A 6,726-nucleotide genomic window follows, 5' to 3' on the forward strand; every position below is an offset into this window, starting at 1 on the left:
ATAGTCAAGCAAGACAAAATAATATAATAGTTTAGCCATTAAACAAAATCAAGGGCATTTAGAGTCCCCCCAAGGGCTATGGATAATATTCTGAGCCATGTCCTCTGAGCTGTTTTGCAGAAACTGAAACCCCCAGCAAGTGAAAGAACTTAACTGTATGTTGCCCACGAGCACGTAGACCCCAGATCAACTGGAACCAGAAGGTCAATGATGCTGATTCCCCGTTACCTCACCACCCACCATTCAGAAGAATGTCCACGAGCTGATCACGCACTTCATGACCCCCTCCCTCACCCTGTCTCTGAAAAATTTTTCTTTGAAGGTCATCGGAGAGTTGGAGTGTTTTGAGCACTGGCTGTCTGGGCTCCTTGCTTGGCATCTGCAATAAGCACTGCTCTTTCCGTCAACACAACCTGGTGTCAGTAGATTGGCTTCACTGGGGGTGGGTTCGTGGACTCAAGTTTGCTTCAGTAACCTCAGGAAAGTACAAATTAGAACCAACATGAGAGCTTATCCCCATATAGGATTGGAAAGGGTTGATGGGATTGGTTGTACAGACACATGAACAATATTCAGGGTGGGGAAAGAACACGGTTCTTTCTGGGCTCGGGCATTCTCTGTTCCCCTCGGGCTCCTCATGGTCTCTTTAGCTCTGCCACAGTCACTGTGCCCCTAGCCAACGACCATCAATCTCACTGATGATGAAGAACCTGGTGGGATTCTCTCCAGCAATGAGAACTGATGGTAAGCAGAATGGATGAACCTCAAACATCGTTGAGTGACAGAAGCCAGACTCCAAAGGTTCTGGGGGGCGTGTGTTTATACAAAGCACAGAAAGAAGACGAACCAGATAGTGAAGGAAGGGGAAGCCTGGTGTGCTGCTGTCTGTGGGGGTCGCAAAGGGCCGGACATGAATAACACCAACAGATGGCGCTGTGAGCGGCGCGGAGCTTACAGGCCGGGGTCTGCAGCCTTGGCGTCATCTCGGCACCCAACGCGCCCAGCCCACCGTGGCCCTGGCGGCGACGGGCGCCGCCATGAGGCCCCTCTCTGCTGTTGGGTGTGTACATTCACAGACAAGCATGAATGGGTAACTGAAAAGGGTGTTGGAACAGGGGGAATCAGCAATTTTGCACAGGAAGCTTTGAGAGATGGGTTTGTTGTTGTTGTTGTTTACTGTAGTCTGCTTGAAGTTGAGACCAAATTGGAATTGGACAAACAAGAGGAATTCGGTGCTTTGACAAGTGTGAAAGCTGCTAGTGAACTCTGTTCTCCTCTTGCAGGAGAAGTAACTGAAATGAATGAAACTCTAGCAGAAAATCCAGGACTTGTCAACAGATCTTGGTATGAAGATGGTTGGCTGATGAAGATGAGGCTCAATGACCCTTCAGAACTAGATGAAATAATCAGAGAAGAAGCATATGGGGAATACATAAAATCTATTGAGGAGTGAAAGTGGAACTCTTAAACTAGTTTGGAACAAAAACAAACAGCAAAAAAAGATGATCTAACTTGTGTTAGAAATCAGGAGAGTGGTTATCCTTGGGGAGGCAAGGAGAGGGAGTAAGATGGGACAGAGGGGGCCCCTGAGGTGGCTGGACTTTTCTTTTATGATCTGCCTGGGGCATTTATTTGGGGAAACATACCGCGATTAGAAATTTCCTTACAATCCCACATTTCAGAAATAATGCATGGTGTTATAGCACAATCCACCACATACTGATTGGTTCAAGACTGAGAAAGGAGCATGACAGGGCTGTCTGCTATCTCCTTTGTTTCATCTACAGAGCACGTCATGAGAAATACCAGGCTGAATGAGTTACAAGCCAGAATCAAGACAGGCAAGAGAAAACATCAACAGCCTCAGATATGTGGATGACACCACTCTAATGGCAGAAAGTGAAGAGGAACCAAAGAGCCTCTTGTTGAGGGTGAAGGAGGAGAGTCAAGGAGCCTGCTTAAGATTAAACATTAAAAAAGCTGAGATCATGGCATCTGGCTCCATTACTTCATGGCAAATAGAAGGGGAAAATGTGGAAATAGTGAGAAATTTTTTTTCTTGGGCTCCAAAAATCACTGCAGACAGTGGCTGCAGCCATGAAATCAGAAGACGATTTGCTTCTTGGAAGGAAAGCTATTGACAAACCTCGACAGTGTGCTGAAAAGCAGAGACATTACTCTGCTGACAAAGGTCCGTGTAGTCAAGGCTATGGTCTTCCCAGCGGTCATGTACGGTTGTGAGAGCTGGACCATAAAGAAAGCAGAACGCCAAAGAATTGGTGCCTTTGGACTGTGGTGCTGGAGAAGACTCCTGAACGTCCCTTGGACTGCAAGGAGATCAAACCAGTTGATCTTAAGGGAGAGCAACCCTGATTATCTACTGGAAGGACTGATGATGAAACTGAAGCTCCAGTATTTTGGTCATCTGATGTGAACAGATGACACATTTGAAAAGTCCCCAGTGCTGGGAAAGATTGAGGGCAGAAGGAGAAGAGGACATCAGAGGATGAGATGTCTGGATGACATCACTCATGCAATGAACATAAACCTGGGCAAACTCCAGGAGATGGTGAGGGACAGGGAGGCCTGGCATGTTGCAGTCCATAGGGTTGCAAAGAGTCGGACATCACTGGGCAACTGAACAACATTATAACATGGTAGATGCATGCAGAACACCACTATAGATGTGTTTGCATACACATCTGTCCTTAGTTCATGGAGAAAGGTCTGGACAGGCACACGCAGACGTACCAAAGCTTGTGTCTGGAGGGGTTGGGTAGGGTGGGCACAGGGGATGGAAGAAGAGGAGATTTTCTTCCTAATTCTCTTGATCATAAGTTGTTTGAGGGAGTTCCCTCATAGTCCAGTGGCTAAGACTCCATGCTCCCAATACAAGGGGTCGGGGGTTCAATCCCTGGTCAGGGAACTAGATCCCACATGTTGCAACTAAAGATCCTGTGCACTGCAACTAAGACCAGGCAGTCAAGTAAATAAATAAATAAAAATAAATATAAAAAATAAGTGCTTGAGTGTTTTATTAGAAGGCCATAATTTGGTTTATCTGTATAAAGTATTTTTTTTAATACACAAGAGTTGTTGTTGTTGTTTGGTCATTAAGTCATTTCCAACTCTTTGCAACCCTATGGGTTGGGATACTGGAGGAGGGCATGGCAACCCACTCCAGTATTCTTGCCTGGAGAATCCCATGGACAGAGGAGCCTGGCGGGCTACAGTCCATGGTGTTGCAGAGTCAGACATGACTGAGCAACTGAACTACAACAGCATGTGACCACCTCTCATCCTTTGCTATACATCGTTGGGGTCATGGTCACCCTGAAGACCCAGGGCTGACCTCTCTGTGTGATGACCTCTCCCACCGACTCTCTGGCCTCCTGTTTACTGGGTTTCTCCCCCTGCCCACCCTACAGGCACCTCTGTCCCTACAGGTCCCCCTGGACCTCTCCTCTTTTAGGGTGCAGTGGTCAGCCGACATGGGGCTCTAACTGGGTGAATGCTGAGCCCGGGTGTGTAAGGTCTAGTCTTTATTCAGAGCGATGGAATTGCAGTAACACTGGGACTTTGTTCCAGAATCGTGGCTGGGACCTGGTTTGAGGCTGAGCTCCTCTCAGCCTGTGGGTTGACTCCTATTCTTTACCTGACCAGGGACAACCCCAGACGCAGAGGAGCCAGGAGACAGTGGTCCCACAGGGCCCTCTTATGCTTTCCCGCTGGCAGAGGAGTTCCACGAAGATTTTCATAGGAAAGTGTGTCTAAATGCACCAAAAGCTTGGTGTCCAGCTCTTAGGAAATTTCTTAGCCCCAATTGTCCAAAATGCCAGAGATTTTTAAACTCAGTGTCACTGCCTTATTGGCAATACTGAAAATTTGGAAACTAAATGCACTCCAGTGAGAGGTTGATTGTATCAAATCAATCAGGAAATACCCAGACATAGACCAACATATGGCCTTTTGAGTAATGATGCATTCATTTCTATATTTGATTGTTATGCACGTATAATGAATCTTTATAACTTGAGGAAGTGTTTATGACGTGCTATGAAGGAAAAGCAGGACTCCAACTTGAGGGTGCTGTGTGGTGTCAAGCGCAGCGCAGTTCATGACCTGGAGGCCTGCTCTGTTCCCAGGACTGTGTCTGTCCTCATCCCGTTAATCCTTTTTCTACCCTGCACTTACTGCTGAGGCACAGCTGAGGTTACACAGGTAGGAGGAAGAGTTGCTGGGAGTTGAAACCCAGAAATCTATACCCACAGATCATGGCTACATTCTGTCTTCTTTCTTGTGAACATATTGGGCAGGTAAAAAAAAAAATTAGGCAGAAGAAATATGAGACTGTTCCTAGACTTACTTCTGAGCTAGAAGTCAAGCATGATTATTTTTCCTGAATCTTAAAAGTTGAAGGGAGATGGGGGTGGGGAAGAGCCCTGATGTGCTGTTTCCTGTCTGTATCTTAAGCTGGTGAGTGAAGTGAATGCTTGGTGTTCACATAGTGTCATATTTAAGTCTTACAAAGAAAAGAATATCTGTATTGAATATGTAATTAAACTTATTTAAAATATTGAGACTTTCCTGGTGGACCAGTGGTTAAGATTTTGCCTTCCAACGCAGGGGGTGCAGGTTCAGTCCCTGGTCTGGAAGCTAAGATCCCACATGCCTCAGGGCTGAAGAAACAAAACATAAAACGGAGGCAAAATTGTAACAAATTCAATAAAGACTTTAAAAAAATGGTCCACATCAAAAGGAAAAAAAAAAACTCTAACCACAACCAAAAAAAAAAAGTTTTAGGGGTGCACTTACACTTTGTAAAAAGAGTGATTTTGATTGTAGATCTGGGAACATTTTCTCTGTGACATTAAAGAACAAGTTGACTTCCTTTCTGAAAAGTAATAGTTTCCTGATAGGAAACTGCATAACCACTTCTTCCTCTACCAGGAAGCTTTTTTTTTTTTTTTTTAATTGTATCTAGATTAGGAGTTTGCTTATAAAATTGTGTAAACCTTTACATTAAAAAAAAATCTTGGCAATTAATTTCAGACCTTCTTCAATCATCCCAGGCAAAGGGTTCAAGGACCACGTGGATGAGAGGTGCTGACTGGTTCAGACTGGCTCTGCTTTGCGACCTCTGACCCCGAGAGCATCAGTTTCCTCACCTGTGCAGTGAAGTAAGGGATTGATCCTCACTGCTGGGCTGGGCGGAGGTTTAAGTGAGCCACTCACTCTGGTTCAGACATGAGGACAAGAATGTGGTGGACATTCAGTACGCAGTAAGTGTTGCTTATTTTCACGTATTTCTGCTTCAGTTTAAGTCCTTAGTTTACAGTACAAGAGTGTTGTGAGGACCAGGGGTCACTTCCCAGGATGTATGGTTGCACATACTTAAGGGCCAACAGCACCAAAGACAAAAACCAAAGGCAGAATGTAGAGGAGGGGACGGGAGAATCAAGGGTGACCGCAGGGGCTACTCTCTAGTTGTGGCGCACAGGCTTCTCATTATGGGGGCTTCTCTTGCTTCGGAACAAAGGCTCTGAGGCATTCAGGCTTCAGTAGTTGTGGCGCACAGGCTTAGTTGTCCTGCAGCACACGGGATCTTCCCAGATCAGGGGTCAGACGTATATCCCCTGCATTGGCAGGTGGCTTCTTTACCACTGAGCCACCAGGGAAGCCCCAAGACATGCAAATTCTTAACCTGAGCCTCTTGCAGACCAGGAGAGAGCCCAGGAGCTAGACTATCGCAGCCATGGTTCCTTGGGGCTTTCTGATGGCCTGTTTCACCCAGAGCAGGGGGAGGGACAGCTCCAAGTTCAAACTCCCTTCCCCGTGGGCTCATGGTTGGACCCCTGCTGTGCTTTCGGGCCCATTAGATTTTTGGCTGTATTGCCCTCCATCACATGCTTTCTAAATCTAACTTCTTTCTTTTACTATTTTTACCTAAGTGGTAGATTTTTAGGTTCAAAAAGAAGCAAAAGCATTATTGTGTTTTTCTATGGACTTTTATTAAATTTACATATTACTTTAGTCTTATTCATTTCTTATTAATTTTATTACAAAGCATTTTCTACAGGTCTTGTCCCTGCTGCGAATGAAATGAGAAGATATTCATGTAAGGACACACACCATGACAAAATCAAAATGACAAGGAAGCACCAAACCAAAAACAAAGTTGTGTCGTCATTCTTGTTGACTCCAGGCCTGCCACCTCTCTAACTTCCACCGTCATTCCTTACGGTTACATCATGTGTTTGTGCTTCTGGGTCTTGATCCATCATCTTTTGACGTCACTTCTGATTGGGGAGAATATACACGGCTCCATCTTCCCATCACTCTTCTCTGCCTTGGAAGTGATATCACTGTTCTCAGACCCTCAACTCGACCCCACCTTCAGCTTTAATTCCCTTTTTCACTCTGCCAACCCTGAATATCTCCCTTGGCTCCCATGTTTATAAAAGGAGGACTCAACCTCCCCTGTGTTTCTCCCCGCCGGACCACCTGCCCTGAAGGTCCAGATTTTCATTTTACATTTCAGAGCAAATATTCTGCGGTTTAAACACCCACCACTTCCTGCAGTGTACAGTGGAATATGACTCAGCCAGAAAAAGGAAAGAAATTGTACAATCTACAGTGATATGAGCGGACCTAGAGTCTGTTATACAGAGTGAAGTAAGTCAGAAAGAGAAAAACAAATATATTAATAAATATATACGGAATCTA

At 45.3% G+C, this 6,726-nt stretch overlaps 1 long non-coding RNA gene and 1 pseudogene across 1 annotated transcript; both read left to right on the forward strand.

The window, feature by feature from the left end:
- Positions 1 to 927: 927 nt before the first annotated feature.
- On the forward strand, positions 928 to 1,453 carry LOC122680529 (annotated as a pseudogene).
- A 3,623-nt stretch (positions 1,454 to 5,076) lies between these two features.
- On the forward strand, positions 5,077 to 6,726 carry LOC122680530. Its single transcript, XR_006336710.1, has 2 exons — positions 5,077 to 5,282; positions 6,080 to 6,726. It is a non-coding gene; the product is annotated as an uncharacterized LOC122680530 (long non-coding RNA).

This window comes from Cervus elaphus, chromosome 22, assembly GCF_910594005.1.
Source record: "Cervus elaphus chromosome 22, mCerEla1.1, whole genome shotgun sequence".
In the NCBI taxonomy this organism is placed as follows: Eukaryota; Metazoa; Chordata; class Mammalia; order Artiodactyla; family Cervidae; genus Cervus; species Cervus elaphus.